Source organism: Megalobrama amblycephala, linkage group LG24, assembly GCF_018812025.1.
Source record: "Megalobrama amblycephala isolate DHTTF-2021 linkage group LG24, ASM1881202v1, whole genome shotgun sequence".
NCBI classification, from domain to species: domain Eukaryota; kingdom Metazoa; phylum Chordata; class Actinopteri; order Cypriniformes; family Xenocyprididae; genus Megalobrama; species Megalobrama amblycephala.
The window spans coordinates 7,257,437-7,275,794 of record NC_063067.1 but is presented as its reverse complement, the minus strand read 5'-3'; the positions used below and the strand labels follow the sequence as shown (position 1 = coordinate 7,275,794).

Here is an 18,358-nt window from a genome sequence, read left to right as displayed (position 1 = left end):
TCATTTGTACAACTCTAGCATACAAATATATTTACATGGGTTGTAACTCGTGAAAAAAGATTGGTCAAAACTGCAAATGCGACAAACGCCTGTGTTGTGTACGCAGACGAGTCAAATGAAGTATGCTTTGCAAGGCTGTGTGTTCGACTGTGCGTACATGTAAAAAGCGAACTTTACCCAGGGCTTTAGTGCCATAGCACAATATTTCAAAGCACAGTTTACTTTATTTTGCTATCCTCACTTAGTGTCCTGCAACTATAGTGTCCTGCACCCACTAGTAAAAAAAAAAAATATATATATATATATATATATATATATATATATATATATATATATATATATATATATATATATATATATATATATATATATATATATATATATAAAAAAAATAAAAAATATACATACATATACATACACTATATTGCCATATATATATATATATATATATATATATATATATATATATATATATATATATATATATATACACTATACACACTATATTGCCAAAAGTATTGGGACACCCCTCCAAATCATTGAATTCGGGAGTTTCAATCACTTCTATGGCCACAGGTGTATCAAATCAAGCACCTAGGCATGCAGACTGCTTCTACAAACATTTGTGAAAGAATGTGTCACTCTCAGGAGCTCAGTGAATTCAAGCGTGGTACCGTGATAGGTTGCCACCTGTGCAATAAGTCCATTCGTGAAATTTCTTCACTACTAAATATTCCACGGTCAACTGTTAGTGGTATCAAAACAAAGTGGAAGCAATTGGGAACAACAGCAACTCAGCCACGAAGTGGTAGGCCACGTAAAATCACAGAGCGCGGTCAGCACATGCTGAGGCGCACAGTGTGCAGAAGTCGCCAACTTTCTGCAGAGTCAGAAGCTACAGACCTCCAAACTTTGTGTGGCCTTCAGATTAGCTCAAGAACAGCGCGTAGAGAGCTTCATGGAATGAGTTTCCATGGCCGAGCAGCTGCATCCAAGCCTTACATCACCAAGTGCAATGCAAAGCGTCGAATGCAGTGGTGTAAAGTACGCCGCCACTGGACTCTAGAGCAGTGGAGACATGTTCTCTGGAGTGACGAATCACGCTTCTCTGCCTGGCAATATGATGGATGAGTCTGGGTTTGGCGGTTGCCAGGAGAACAGTACTTACCTGACTGCATTGTGCCAAGTGTAAAGTTTGGTGGAGGGAGGATTATGGTGTGGGGTTGTTTTACAGGGGTTGGGCTTGGCCCCTTAGTTCCAGGGAAAGGAACTCTTAATGCTTCAGCATACCAAGACATGGTCCATAAAGACATGGATGAGCGAGTTTGATGTGGAGGAACTTGACTGGCCTGCACAAGTTCATGTGCACGTAAAGGCAGGCATCCCAAAACTTTTGGCAATATAGTGTATACATATATATATATTATATTAATATATTTATATTAATTTTTCACATTACAGTAATGAAAACCCTGGGGAAAATTCATAATTAATAATTGTCTCTTTATCCTTTTAATTTTGTACTGAAATATGACCCGGACATGTTCTTGACAGGTTTGAAAAGTTGATGTTCTAGTATATTGCGCACCACACTGAAAAGCATGAGCAAACAGGCTCCAACTTTCTTTTACATTCATCAATTCTCTCGCTTAAAAAATGAGAGAGTGATAGAGAGGAAAAGATACCAAAATAAGGATCCGAAATAGAGTAAGGTGCGCTGTTGCTCAAATCAGGAAGGGCTGGGCCATGCTGGCAAATTGAACAAAGATTATTGTTTTTATGTAAATATTTCCCATTTGTAAGAGAGCTCTAATTCAAGTTGTTCCGAGCATGACATAATAAAACAAAACAAACCATGAATTATTTGTGACTGTGCGCCTGTGTGGGCGAAAAAAAAAGAAATGATGTAACAAACAATGGAGCTCCTGAAAGCTTTTATTTGGGACGGATGAATCCCTGTCAGCTATGACAGTATGGAGGAGTGAATCTGTCATTCACCTCAATGACAGCGTTCCCCAGACAGCGGCTTTCATCTGTGACGGCGTCACGGTTCGAGCTTCCTTCAGGTCTGCCGCTCTAAACAAGTAAACAGAGCGCATGACCAGGCGACAGGGAATGATCTAGAAAACCAGGTTACATGTTACCTGTTCCATGGAAGAAAGAAAGTCTTGCAGGTTTGGGAAGACATAAGGGTGAGCAAATGAAGGATAAACATGAAATTCTGGGTAGAACCGCAACAGAATGAGAGCGGTCTGTGCACCAGCTCATTGTGAGGAACAGATCCAAGCATCTTTGATAGGGGCCTGAATCACTGGCCCCCCCACTGGTCGTACAGGAAGTGGTATGATAAAAATAATGAGTCTGGAAGCTGCTAGCAGGGATAATTACGCGGCAAAGAAAGGGAGATGACAATGCAGCTCGCCGCATTAAAGCCGCGATAAGAGGACGGCCTAATCCACAGGACTATGGAGGGATTAAGGTTGTGAGCTCCTCGTCTGGTCTTGAGATGAGAAGGTTAACCGGCCTGTCCTTTCCGCAGTCTTCTCTCTTCTCTGTCTCAATGTTCTCCAGCTCTGTAATTCCATTAGAAGGAGGGCAATCTCTTTATCCCGGGGAGCAATGGAGACGGGGAATGCCACTCGGCTTCCGAAGAGCATCCACGGACGACGCTTTTGCTGAGTAATCTGATGAAAGAGGTGATAAAACAAATTTGAACGGCTGATCGATTTCTCCCAGTTCACCCTGGCTAATGCATGTCAGCAACGGCTGTCCATGTATACAAATTAGATATTCATTATATTAATTACATATTCAAGATGACAGATAGACTTGAATCTAAGACATGCAGTGGCCTAAAAAAAATGTATATGCACTGTAAAACCTGATAAGTTACGGTAACTCAAACCATTTGAGGAAACCGATTGCCTTAAACCATTTAAGTTATAAAACCAATAAGTATGGCTAGTGTAAACTCAAATACATTAAGTTAAATTCTTTTGTTTTTCTAAGGAGAATTATTTTTTTTCTATCATCCGGGGCTATTTGGGGCCCTTAACATGCTCAAAAACTCTTGAATATTGGCACACACATTGGAATTTGAGGCCATTAGGATGACGCAAAGGATGGGACCCGGGCGTGGCAGGGGGGCTCGACAGCGCCCCCTTGAATGGTGTCTGAAAACTTGGTCCATATATCAAACACGCTTGCATGTATTTGTATGAAACTCTGTACTCGTATAGAACTCAGCGGGCCGAACAACTTTCATGCTCTAAGTTATACGCCAGCTCAACAGGAAGTCAGCTATTATGGGCTGTTTGAAAAATGCACGCTCTGGAATTTGATATACTCCTCCTAGGTGATTAATCCGATCACCACCAAACTTAGGCAGCATGAAGTCAAGACAGGATGTAAAATTGCAAGTGGATTTTTTTATATCTTGAACGGTTTGGCCTTGGCGAGGCAACAAATTTATGGCGAGAAAAGGTAAACAGGAAATGTGTTAAAATATCTATCTTCCGTATTATAGACCGCCTTCCGTATTCAAATTATGAAGAAAGCGTAAACTGGCATTGCGTCAGTTGCACTATTTCCGTAAGTTGAATAGGGAAGGTGTAGGACGTAGTGTAAGCTTTTTGAACTGCAAGAGTTTTACACTTTCTTCGTACGTTGAATACGGAAGGCGGTCTGGCGGAAGTTAGATATTTTACTTCATAACTTGTTAAATATGGATTTTTTTTTTTTTTTACACAAACGCATCGCTTCACTTCAGAAGGACTTTATTTTCCCGGAGCCGTGTGGGGTACGTTTATGATGGATGGATGTGGATGGAAGCACTTTCTTCAGCTCATACTCGTTGGTCCTGTTCACAACCATTATAAAGTTTGGATGTGTCAGGATATTTATTAAAATATCTCAGACTGTGTTCATCAGAAAGAAGAAAGTCATATACACCTAGGATGGCTTGAGGGTGAGTAAAGCTTGGGGTAATTTTCATTAGAAAGTGAACTAATCCTTTAACTATATAGCTACCTAAGGAAACCGATTGCCTTAAATAGTTTAAGTTCATTAAACTCAAAGTAATAAAGTTACTTAAGAAAGCAATGATGACAGAACAGGTTTTTAAAGTTCACAAAACAAATATCTGTTAAGTTGAATTTAAAAAAAAAAAAAATTAAGTAAAAAACATTTAATTTTCAGCAATTTTTACTGTTAGGTTTTACAGTGTGCTTGATGTCTCCAACTTCTGCCCCGTATAGTTGCCTGACTTACGCGTGGAAACAAAATGGCTACCGTTAACATTGCGGTTGTTACAGCATGAACGATGATATGTCAGCAGTAGTTTTCTCTGCAATCCTTTGCAAAACATTATGTAAGAACTTTAATACATTTTGTTTAATGATAAAATAATGTTTATCATTAACTACATACAAATCTCTTGTGCTCACCAAGGCTACATTTATTTGATCAAAAATACAGTTAAATCAGTAATATTACGAAATAATAATAATACAATTTTACATAACTCTTTTCTATTTGAATGTATTTTTAAGTGTAATTTAAGAATTTTCAGCATCATTACTTCAGTCTTCAGTGTCACATGATCCTTTAAAAATCATTCTAATATGCTGATTTGAAACATTTCTTATCATCGATGTTGAAAACAGTTTGCTGCTTACTATTTGTGTGCAAACCGTGATACATTTCTTTCATGATGATGAATAGAAAGTTCAAAATAACAGCATTTATTTAAAATAGAAATCTTTTCTAACATTATAAATGTATCACTTTTGATCATTTTAATGTATCCTTGCTGAATAAAAGTATTAATTTCTTTCAAATATATATATAAAAAATCTTACTGACCCCAAACTTTTGAACTGTAGAGTGTATCCAAATATGCATGCTGTGCATGTTATCTATTAAAGCTGTTTACAGTTGTTCTACATGGCTCATTCAATTTTTTTTCCAGATCACTTCTGAAATCTGAGACATATTTGAGCACATCTTGTTTCAATGTTTAGACATAGACAAGCAAACTCAACAACCTCTCCCCTCCACTTGAAACGCATTCAAAATTGAAATCTATCACACATGGACACAATGCCTTGTCTCCCATGACTGAAATAGCTCTTCATATGAAATCCTCAGTGCAATGTTTTCCATTAGCTAATTTAATAAGGTCCCTTTGGAGTGTAAAGTACTCTCGACGAAACACTATGCTTCCTGGCACAGCTAAAAAGTGTTTTAATAGTCAGAGTGATAGTTTTGGAAATATTAGGCATTTATAATCAGACATTTCATGCTGTTAATATACAAGGTATATTTTGAATAAACAAGGATTTCTGATAATAAAAGACTCAAAAAGTTAGTGCTGCTCCTAAAATCCCCTTCAGATACACAACTATAGAAAGTTAAAGGAATAGTACAGTAAAAATATCATAATTTAAGCTCCATATAAATGCATTTTTATGATTTTTAGTTTTTTGGAGTAAGAATGAAAGTCATACTGGTTTGTAACGAGTATATGAGGGCGAGTAAATGATAATGACAGAGTTTTCATTTTTGGATGTAATATTCCTTTAGGGGCTCAAACGTATAAGATTGAGGTGCTTTATCATGGGGCGGCTTCATGGTTTGGATGACAGGCTTTTAATTTGCACCGCCTGTAATCATAACTGGCTTGAGTTTATCGTGAAGTAATGACCTACACGATGGCCTTGATAGATAATGTGATTCATTCATTCTCTGCTTCCCTCCTCTACTACAGATTAACACAGAGAAAAGGCTCAGAGGAGATGAGTGTATGATGAATAGATGAGATGAGAAGACAGAATTTGATGGGGTCCTCAGTCCACCGAGAGTAGGTGTGACTAGGCATACGCGTAGCCCAGACTCAGGCAGTGGGCCTGACACACATACACACACAGATAAATGACAGAGGTACTTCACATGAGAGCCTACTGCTGTTGAAGTACCAGGTGAAGCATGTGTAACTGAGCTGTATCCCAGCACACAGAAACAGACTGAAAAAAGAAATAATGGAGGAAATGAAACATCATGGACTGAACAAATCAGCAGATTTTCTAACTGTGTGTATAATATATATATATATATATATATATATATATATATATATATATATATATATATATATATATATATATATATTCTGAGCATGCGATGCCACACTTGGCCTTCACATGTCACTTTCACTTCACTTTTTCACTAATATATATATATATATATATATATATATATATATATATATATATACAGTACAGTCCAAAAGTTTGGAACCACTAAGATTTTTAATGTTTTTAAAAGACGTTTCGTCTGCTCACCAAGGCTACATTTATTTAATTAAAAATACGGTAAAAAACAGTAATATTGTGAAATATTATTACAATTTAAAATAACTGTGTACTATTTAAATATATTTGACAAAGTAATTTATTCCTGTGATGCAAAGCTGAATTTTCAGCATCGTTACTCCAGTCTTCAGTGTCACATGATCCTTCAGAAATCATTCTAATATGCTGATTTGCTGCTCAATAAACATTTATGATTATTTTCAATGTTGAAAACAGTTGTGTACTTTTTTTTTCAGGATTCCTTGATGAATAGAAAGTTCAAAAGAACAGCATTTATCTGAAATACAAAGCTTCTGTAGCATTATACACTACCGTTCAAAAGTTTGGGGTCAGTAAGAATTTTTATTTTTATTTTTTTGAAAAGAAATTAAAGAAATGAATACTTTTATTCAGCAAGGATGCATTAAATCAATCAAAAGTGGCAGTAAAGACATTTATAATGTTACAAAAGATTAGATAGATAAACACTGTTCTTTTGAACTTTCTATTCATCAAATAATCCTGAAAAAAAAAATATTGTACACAAATATTTTGTACAATTGTACACATTAAATGTTTATTGAGCAGCAGATCAGCATATTAGAATGATTTCTGAAGGATCATGTGACACTGAAGACTGGAGTAATGATGCTGAAAATTCAGCTTTGCCATCACAGGAATAAATTACTTTGTGAAATTTATTCAAATAGAAAACAGTTATTTTAAATTGTAATAATATTTCACAATATTACTGTTTTTTACTGTATTTTTAATTAAATAAATGTAGCCTTAGTGAGCAGACGAAACTTCTTTTAAAAATCTTAGTGGTTCCAAACTTTTGGACTGTACTGTATATATATATATATATAATTCTGAGCATGCGATGCCACACTTGGCCTTCACATGTCACTTTCACTTCACTTTTTCACTAATATTATATATATATATATATATATATATATATATATATATATATATATATATATATATATATATATATATATACTGTATATATATATTAGTGAAAAAATGAAGTGAAAGTGACATGTGAAGGCCAAGTGTGGCATCGCATGCTCAGAATTTGTCCTCTGCATTTAACCCATCTAAGTGCACACACATTAGGAGTAGTGAGTTGTAAACACACACACACACACACACACACACACACACACACACACACGGAGCAGTGTTTTTTTTTCTTTTCTTTTTTTTTCTTTTTTTCGCTGTGGTGCCCGGGGAGTGATTGGGGAGTTAGGTGCCTTGCTCAAGGGAACCTCAGTCATTACCTGCCAGCATTGAGAATCGAACCCGCAACCTTCGGGTTACAAACACTTCATATTGTTTTTTAGCATAAGTATGTCTGGGTGTGCAAGTACATGAAATCAAATTTCGGAATTACGAGAGGTAGTTAACCAATCAAACAGCAGCTGTCTGGAAACTGATCTGCCCTTACACATCTCCTCACTGACCTGCTCACAGCAACGAGCGACCTGTCAGAACATTGCTAATCATTCTGCTCCATTTAACCTGAATATTTGGCCCTGAACTAACAGTCTACAGTCCTCTGATTGTGGGCATGATGTCATTAAGAAATGCACAGGAAATGAAATCGCTGAGCCGTACATGTCGAACCAATAGGTCACATGTTTCAGTCTCTTGTAAAATGGCAGTTTAATTTATAATAAATTAAAAACTTAAGACAATGAGGTCACACTCATTACCTGATTATAGTCTGACACCTAGAGTTATATGACATATGTAAGTTACAAGTTTGAGTCTGGCTTGCAACATTTTCTGTTCTCCCTCTAATCTTCTTTTTTTTCCCAAGAGGTTAATACTTTTATTCATCAAGGATGCGTTAAATTCATCAAAAATGAAAGCAAAGACATGCATAATGTCACAAAAGATTTCTTTTTTAAATAAATGCTGTTCTTTTGTATTCATCAAAGAATCATGAAACAAATATTATTAAATTATTAAGCAAACATTAAGCAGCATTGAAGAATCATGTGACACTGAAGACTGGAGTAATGATGCTGAAAATACAGTTTTGAATCACAGGAATTAATTAATTCCAATATTCCTAAATATACTAAAATAGAAAACAGTTATTTTAAATTGTAATAATATTTCACAATATTACTGTAGTGTATTTTTGATCAAATAAGTGCAGCCTTGGTGAACAAAAGAGACTTCATTCAAAAGCATAAAAAAGATGAACTCAGAAGGCAACATGATTTTTCTGTGTACCCTTTAGAATAAATTTCACATCACAGCTTTCACTTTCCTATAATACTGTCTAGGTAGGCAGCTCACTAAGTTTTCGAAAACATATAAGTATCTTTCAAAACCTGATTATATACCCTAGGGAAGATACATATTTACTAAAGTCTTCAAAGGTATCAAACGAGGGTTGCCACAGGTTCAACATTTCCGTGCATTCATTACTCAAGTGATCTTCGAGGTAAACTACATTTGTGGAACAGCATGTTGATACTGGTTGTCTAGATATCTAGCCTCAAGGCCTTTAGAAAAACCCTACAGGCGATTTTCTGTCTCTGCACAGCAAGAGGGCTCTGACAGATGTTTTCATTCATGTCAAGAGTTACCAGGAGGTGCCGGGTCATTTTCGAGCAACTCTTGAGTGTTTGAAATGAGCTTTACCATTGCATGGATACACAGCCTCAAGCTGTTATAATACCAGTGAAAGGAGCACTGGATTTCTAGTTGTCCTGCAGTGAGTTTCAAGACATATCCAGCCTCACGTGTAAAAATGTACTCTTGAGTCAGAATAAACCAAGCTGTGCTAATATCTCTTTGAGTTCAACACGTGCAGTGTTTATTTACCTTAGGTCAGTTCTACTGGATTGCAGAAACAAATTTGTCACTGACAAAAGATAATAACAGTAATAAAAAAAATATCAAATAACACCTAAAAACACATGTCTAATTACTAAGGTTTTGATTGTTTTCTTAGAGTTTTGACGGTTTTATTAACTATGTCTGTCTTAAATTTTCAATAGACTTAAAAGGCCTGTTCACACCAAGAACAATAACTATAAAGATATTGATAAAGATATAGTTCTAAAAATCGTTCTAAATATAACACCACACCACAACTATAACGATATAGTGAAACAATATCATTGGGATCACTTTCAGAACGATTTTTTCCAGCTGTGGAATGATAAAACACTGACAGCCAATCAGAATCCATTCTAATTTAAGACGACATTGTGGAGAAGTTAATCACTGTGGTCCATAAAAAGCCACCACATTTTGACAAGTCAAACTCCCTTTTCAAAGAAAATGAATATATAGAAAACAATCAGTCATACCCTTAGAATAAATGGTGAGAAGTATTAACGATGAGATCATTATGGCAGGCTAGTAAACAGTGTAACATAAAATTACCTCAGGTATTAAGTGTAGCTTCGACAAAATGGTCTAGCTTCCTTTGAAGTTGCAGTGAAAAAGACTAGGCGTTATTTTTATTCCCTTATATTGACTTTGTCAGCTAAATTCAGTGTTAGAAATGTATTTAAATAAATGTAAAAGTATTCATCTTAAATATATTAATGATATTAAATAAAAAGTTTTCAAATTCTTCAGTGCAACAATGTAGATGAATGTCTGAAGAATGTATTAAATTAAAAAAAAAACTATTTTAATATAAATTACATACTTTTTTTCGTTATAATGTAAGGTATACATACATATATCAAAGATGAAAAATATGAAATTGAATAAATATATTTTTTTATCTTAAAGGGTTAGTTCACCCAAAAATGAAAATAATGTCATTAATTACTCCCTCATGTCTTTCTACACCCGTAAGACCTTCGTTCATCTTCGGAACACAAATTAAGATATTTTTGATTAAATCCGATGGCTCAGTGAGGCCTGCATAGACAGCAATGGTACTTCCTTTCTCAAGATCCATAAAGGTACTAAAAACATATTTTAATCAGTTCATGAGAGTACAGTGGTTCAACCTTAATATAAAGCGACGAGAATACTTTTTGTGTGGCAAAAAAAAAAAAAAAGACTTTTTAACAATATCTAGTGATGGCTGACTTCAAAACACTGCTTCAGAGCGTTATGAATCTTTTGAGTCGCATCAGTGATTCGGATCGCGTATCAGACCGCCAAACTGCTGAAATCACATGACTTTGGTGCTCCAATCCGCTGATTTGATTCATAAAGCTCCGAAGCTTCATGAAGCAGTGTTTTGAAATCGGCCATCACTAGATATTGTTAAAAAGTCGTTTTTTGTTTTTTTTTGTTGCACAAAAAATATTCTCGTCGCTTTATAATATTAATGTTGAACCACTGTAGTCACATGAACTGATTAAAATATGTTTTTAGTACCTTTATGGATCTTGAGAGAGGAAGTACCATTGATGTCTATGCAGGCCTGACTGAGCCATCGGATTTAATCAAAAATATCTTAATTTGTGTTCCGAAGATGAACGAAGGTCTTACGGGTGTAGAACGACATGAGGGTGAGTAATAAATGACATTATTTTCATTTTTGGGTGAACTAACCCTTTAAATATATTAATGATATTAAATAAATATATCCCCACTTTTGTAGACATCTAAAGCACAACCAGAACACTATCCATGAGCAGGTAGCCGTTTCATCGCTTGGCTTTTGGTCTTTGTTTCACACTTAATATGTGGGGGCATGGTGTTTTCGGCCTACCGGGAATAGTTCAGGTGCTCCCGATGACCATGTCAATCTACTTCACAGCCAATCCGCTTCGTAGCTCGGGCCCTGGGGCTTGTTAATGCAGCCCTGCCCATGAGTCACCAACATAGCCAATACTGCTGCTGGAATTACTCCCAGGTTTGAGGTGGTGGAAGTGTCCATTAGGTAATATCCCTGGATTGGACATTTGGCCACCACCTGACAACAGGCTTAGATATTTGATGTGGTCTGGCTGTGATTGCCACATTGTTTATGCGGTGGGGTTTATGCCTGACCAAACCAACCAAGGTGGCCTTGTGGGTTGGTAGTGAGCTGTAGCCCATCTGTCAGACTATTTTGTGAAGTACTTGTAAGGGCTTCAGCGGAGGTTTGGTAATGGTCTAGCTGGCATTCCTCCTACTCTTTTCATTAAGGATAAGATGTTTGTTTTGTCCAGTTTGATTACAACCCGAGTTTCCAAATCCAGCTGCTTGTTTTGCTTATGAAATATGGTCTGACAAAATGAATAGATGTTGTGTGATGGAAATTCAATCTTTTTTTCCCCCAGTTATCAAAGATTATATTACTGATAATAGAAGTGTTGGAAAACCAGGGCTGGATTGTGGACCGGGCTAGCAGAGCCAGTTCCTGGGGTTTCAGAATGCCAATGCAATCTGACCATCACTCTAAATTACAAATATTGAATTAAATCAAATACATAGAAGAAACTGTGATCTGCTACAGCGTTAAAGGGAAACACAAAAGAAACTATCCGAGAGACCCACCAGGTCGCGTTGACTTCCTGTCATCCGAGGTCTTCCATTAAGCCTTCACGGTTCCACTTGAAATTAGTGAAGTGAGGTGGGTGTGGATGGCACAGGAAGGGAGGCCCAGTTTAAACGGGACGCTGTGGCGAAGAATGGGCTCTGTCAGCCCACAGCATGCTTTAATTAGGGCCTATTGTCGGCCGTGTTCCCCTCGGTGAGGAGACTCTGAAACGAAACAAGCAGAAAATGGGTTCAGGCAGTTGAAAGAGGCTGAGTAAAAGAGGAGCTGACTGTGTGGTGCTCAAATGGATCTCTTAGCTGCGTAAGGGCTAAGTACACATTTCAGGCAGAATCAAGCACCTACCTGAGATTTCATGGGTTGTTTCCGTCAGGTCGAATCGCACGCGGTGTATAAGCGCTTGACGCGAGACCAGAGTTTGTGAGTGCATCAAAGATGTTCTGTAGAGCACTTCAGTGCTTGCTGCTCCTAGAAACAAGTGCAGCAGTGGGACAAGTCAGTCAACATAAGAATGAAAGATTGCAGTAAAACCTCAAGAGAGCTTCTGGTATATATTTTGTCTTCTCTCAGAAGAAAAGAAAATATTGATTCCTCTCAAGCAATGATTATAAATATACCAAACCAGGCATGAAACATGAAAAAATAACCCTCAATGTGTTGAACTAGGATGAAGAATCAGATCTGGAGGGACTATTGATCATTTCCCTGTCACAATGAAAGATAAATACGTTGTATAATTGAAGATTACTTAGAGATTTTTCAGTATTAAACGCTGCCAATCTTATAGGCTTTACCGCCACTCTCGACGCATCCGAATTCAAAACGGAATCGACGTCGCTGCGTTTTTTCGCTAAGGTAAACACGAGAAGTGTATGGAAAGGTAGTAAAGAAAAGGGATGGGGCAAGTATTCATTAAAACCACTTCCTGAGACGTCTGAGGAGAAGTGCGACAGCGTGTGTTCGTTTGAGAGTAGCTCTTGTGCTGAATAGCACGCGCCTGTACGACAGCATGCGTTGTAATTGGGTATGACACGGGATCAATGCGGACACATCAGGATGCAAAGATGTCATTTTCTAACCTGATGCCTTCAAGCACGTCTCCGCCGTTACTCAGGTGCCAGTTGCTGTGGAAACCCAGTTCTTCTTCTCTTTTTTATACATATTTTTATTAAGATGCAGCAGAGAGCATTGAAGCTTTCTCCTCACAGCAGCGGCGGATTTCCTATTAAAAGATACAAGACTTGCAGTCACGCTAATTGAAACCTGCCTGTCAAACGTCCTATTACATCGGGTGCCATAGGATGTCAACGTGGGACTGAATTCATTGCTTTCATGAAGTTCAGAATTAAAGTTTCTAAGTTCTGTTCTGTAGTTCTACAAGCTATACTAGCAAATAACTGAAAGTATAGTCTTATAGTATTCATAATCTTTATCCCGTCCTAACTGATCCTCCACACACTTGTTAAGGAAATGTATATAGCCATGTAGAACAGTCTCTTGTTTTAAGATTTTATCAATAGTTTGACAAAAAGTTTCTCTTCACCTGTTGTGCAGAAAATAAGCTCTGGGTCCCATTTAGCAACTTGTTAGCAAGCATCATTTTCACTGAAAAAGGATCCAAAACACTGCTTCATGAAGCTTTACGAATCTTTTGTTTCGAATCAGTGGTTCGGAGCGTGTATCAAACTGCCAAAGTCATGTGATTTCAGTAAAGATGATTTGTTACATCATAAGTGTTTCGAAATTTCAGTGGTTCACCACTGGGGGGGGGGGGGGGGGGGTGACTTTGGCAGTTTGATACACGCTCCGAACCACTGATTTGAAACAAAAGATTCGTAAAGCTTCGAAGCTTCATGAAGCAGTGTTGTGAAATCGCCCACTAGATATTGTTGAATAAAGTCATTATTTTGTTTTTTGGCACACAAAAAGTATTCTCTTCGCTTCACTGTAGTCACATGAACTGTTTTAAATATGTCTTTAGTAGCTTTCTGGGCATCTGAAAGTGTTAATTATCTTGCTGTCAATGCAGGCCTCACTGAGCCATCAGATTTTATCAAAAATATCTTAATTTGTGTTCCAAAGATGAACGAAGGTCTTACGGGTGTGAAACGACATGAAGGTGAGTAATTAATGACAGAATTTTCATTTCTGGGTGAACTAACCCTTTAAAAGTGGGTGGTGGTGACCCCATTCCTGGTAAGGAAAGCTTACTTTTCATGACCCAATGAGTTCCAGATAGAATAAAATCTCCCACCCTTCATATTTTACCCAAATATTCTGTTTCCCTCAGAAATGTCACTTTCCAAACATAAAATGGAATGTGAATGCCATGTTGACTTTGAAGGCGATGTTATATGGGGCAACTTTTTGAGCAGTGTTGCCAAGCAATGTTGCTTGGGCACTTTCCCATTGAGAATGGGCAACAAATTTCTATCTGGATACTTTAGATCGAAATTTGTTGCCCATTCTCAATGGGAAAGTGCCCAAGCAACATCGCTCCGCAACATTTTCCGGCAACATTGTTCAAAAAGTTGCCCCATGTATCACCACCTTAAGTATCTTGGTCATAATGTTAACAAATTAAGGACTTAAGGGTTTGAATCCACAACCATTCAGCTGCCAATACACTATAGGCTCTTCTAAATTATTACAAGCCACCACAATGTATGACCATTGACTCACCTCAGCTCTTACTCAACAGGACATGGTTGAAAATCTTCCAAACCCGAGCACTGGAGAACCTTGAATGGTCACAGCAGTTAATAATCAATTCACTACCATTAAAAGGCCATGAGGAAGTTTAGCAGAGCAAATAAAGCCACTGTAGCATGGTGATGAAGGCAATAAGAGGGGCATTAGGAGCAAAGCCCACTTAACAGGCCCATCTGACGGGATCGCTCTGATTTCATTGAAACAGGCAGGCACTGAAACTACCAACCTGTGACTTATTGCTTTGGGAACCAAAATGAGGCTCTTAGAGATGTAATCCAAACATATGAGTATCTAAAGTGCTAAGTTAATTTAGAACGAGAGCTGCGGTTGTCAGCAATGCTTTATGGGGTACTAGTCAATGCGCCAACAACAGTTAATGCCTTTATGGTGAAATAACAGCAAGTGATCTTGATATATAACAGCAAAATACCCTCTTAACAACATAACAAATATTATTATAGAACAGTATTTACACTGCACCGCAAGTAGACAGATGACAAAAAATGAGGTTCTCACGACAGCAGCAACATTTCAGGCTTTGAAATGGTGGCATTTCATTTACCAAAGTCACATCCAAACTGCTGATGGGTGGAAGTGGGGCAGAGCCGGTGTATTTTAAAACAGGTTTTATTCTGGATTACATCTTTACAGACAATTTGGTGGTGGTACAGCACTTCTGTTTAAACTAAGCAAACAATAGGCTTATTTTATGTGACTTTATTTGTCACTAAACTCATTGAATACTTAATAAATACTGAAACTAATGCATGTTACTTATTTAAAAAGTCATGTATTACAATGTAACCTGCAACTTTTTACCCCCAAAACTGCAGGCAGTTAAAAAGTCACTGAGGTCATGATAAAGAAAACAGTAAATGCATTGCCTTAGTGCAAATAAGTGGGTTCAAAAATCTGAGACCACCATCGATTTTTAATTTAATAGCTTTTTTTCCATTACCAAATATATTATCAGCATAATTTTTTTAATGAAAATAGAAAAACAAACATGAAAACATGAAAATCAGAATGGCTTATTTTTTTATGTTAAATATGTCCACACACTAAAATGAAAGTGATATACTGTATATGCGAAAGGGTTCCTGATTGTTTCACACCTTAATTCTTTTGCAGTTAACATGCGTCTTTTCTTCTCAACCTATTTTTTGTGACCCTGCTGACCCAATGACCATTTATTGTCCATTGGTCACACCTTAATTTTGCAATTTACTGCATCATTTTCCTGGGCATTTAAAGGTGCAGTAAGCAATTTGATATTTGAAATCCCCCCAAAAAACACGCCCCTACTTAAAAGGAATACACCCCTATCTTGATAGCTCTGCCTCCCAAATTCACAAACATGCTTTGCAGCAGAGGCACCTCCCCCCTCATGCGTGTATATGCCCCTTACTGCTGATTGGCTACAAGTGTGTTTTGGTGCTCAGTCCGATCCACTTTCAATAGTGTTTCTCAGGCTACGTTCACACTGCGAAACTTAATGTTCAATTCTGATTTTTGCTCATATCTGATTTTTTTGTATAGCTGTTCATCACGTTGTTTTAAATGTGGCTAATATCAGATTTCCAGTGTGAACAGATCATGCTTCTGAACTGACCTGCATGCGCAAAAGAACGATACAAACAGGGTTTACCACAAAATCCACTCAATTGCTTCTCAAAACTAGTCCAAAACTAGCCCAATCGCGTTCCTTGGGCTATCCGGGTAAAAATCGCGTTCCGGGGGTTAAATATCGTGTTAGTGTGGAGTTGCAAAACAACCCGCAGCAACAGTGAAAAAGTAACCTAAAGGCCTGTGCACACCGGGATGAATATTGCGCATATAGTTTATCGAGACATTTCTTGTGTTCATACCCAAGTGATTTTCACTGGCGATGCGCAGAGTGAACGTGCAAATTCACTCCCTGACAGTATGTGGTGCTTGTGCTTAATGGTAATGCATATAAACATATTTATGATATTAATAAAGTTAAAGAAGATAAAAATACAGATATAAAATGGCATATATGGCATATATATGTCATATGAGAGATGGTAGTCAGAAACGGTAGTCCAAATAAGTCACAATGACAGTAGTGCAAGTGAACGATAATGCAAATAAAGTGCAAATAAACATATGAAATAGACATTCTCAACTATATTTCTTGAATGTAAAAGAAAAAAAAACCCCAGTAAAAATACAGAAATAATACACATCTGTGTGGCCAAGAGCTGGCAGAGCACCCAGTTTGTAGGGGTCTTCCTCGTCTACTTACTTCCTCTTCGTGGTCTTGGTATCAATGTGTGCTTGACGACCGTTTTGTGCTTGAGCGCCACCAAGTAGTGTTTTACTGTAACTTCAGCAGCTCCACGCACTTGAACAAAAGCGCCAATCTCATTGGTCTGCCAGTTTTTAACGCGGAGCGCCAAACCAAAAAAACGAACCCGAAGGCGTTTTTTTAAAAAAATGACGCTTTTACGCCTGGCGTTTTTCGCACTGCAGCGTTTTGCACACTCACATTGGCGCCCTTTATTAGTCACGAGGCGTTAAACGTCGGCGATAATCGTGCGCGATATTCGTCCCGGCGGTGTGTACAGGCCTTAATTCTGCGGGAAAATCGCGGACTTGGCAACACACACATTGCGCTGTCATACGGAAGTAAACACGGAGGGCATTAAAATAAGTGATTAAACGTTTATTTATAGTGTGATCTGCTGTGGAAGCCAGCGAAATTATGCTCAGGCAATATGAAAAATAATGATGTGACAAAAGAGAGCAGAGTTTTGAAACTTTTATAAGCCCTCATTTTTAGCTTGTATTATAGAGCTGTCTCTGTAATACTTATGAGTTCTGACACATCACTGCACTTCTACTTCTATGTAAAATCTTTATATAGACTCTCATGAGCGCAGAATCGTGCGAACGTAGCCTCGAAATCTGTGTGCGGACACTTACCTTCAATATTAAAATATTCTTATTACTTTCATATTTAAATTATTTCCCAATTTTCATGCGTCTTCAGACAACAAACAAGAGGAATTCAGCATCAAAAGTCCAAGAATCTCTTGCTAGTCTTGAATAAACGTCGTGTCAAAAGTTGCCCTTCAATTCGGTTGAAAAACTAAAAGCCTGGCAACTGTAACCGGCTGACAGTGTGAGACACGTCCCCCCTCTTCCAAAACCACACAGCCTCAGCAGGGCTCCTGTGGGGGTACATTACGCCATTGTATGCCACAAGATCTCTCACTCTCGCAAAAAGGAGATGAGTGAAAAGCAATAAAAAGGGACGGAAGAGAGCGGGGGCTGTTCCTCTCTAATTACTCTCATCTTTGCACAGTGAGAGGATCTAATAAAAGAGGAAGGGTGTCATGGTATTTGAAGATAAATGTCAGCTGTACGAGTGTGAGAGACAGACCGCATGTGTATGGTAATGTAATGTCAGCTAGGTGTGTTTATATATTTCTCTAAATCAGTGTTGTGCTGCGGCTCCGGTGCAGGAAGCCCATGTGCGTCAGTGCAGGTCGAGCCCTGGAGGAGGGAGAGCGGCATGGCGATGGCGCGCACAACATGATGGTAATAACAGTGCGCTCCACAACCTCAGCCAGACGCTGTTTGCCCAAAGGGGGCGGCTGTTAGCACAATTCAAATGTCAGGGGCACATGCTCGGGAAGGACGGAGATTGAGCTGGCAGAGAGTGAGGCCTGGGAGAGAGAGTGGATCAGCAGAGACTGTGGGGTGGACACTGAGGGGAATCCGAGGATAAAAATGGTATTCTTTCAGCTAGCACTTACAAAGACAGCATGTTCACTTGAGGCTGATTACA

At 37.9% G+C, this 18,358-nt stretch overlaps 1 long non-coding RNA gene across 2 annotated transcripts in view; it reads right to left on the bottom strand.

The window, feature by feature from the left end:
• Nucleotides 1–13,426, bottom strand: part of LOC125260623 — a 64,451-nt gene extending 51,025 nt beyond the window's left edge. Inside the window, exons 1-3 of one of the 2 annotated variants that reach the window (XR_007183087.1) lie at nt 12,909–13,426; nt 12,175–12,297; nt 11,829–12,035 (exon numbers count right to left, since the gene is read on the bottom strand). This is a non-coding gene — a long non-coding RNA (uncharacterized LOC125260623). The remainder of the gene's footprint in view (nt 1–11,828; nt 12,036–12,174; nt 12,298–12,908) is intronic. The other variant, XR_007183086.1, reaches the window with a different exon arrangement.
• Nucleotides 13,427–18,358: the final 4,932 nt, after the last annotated feature.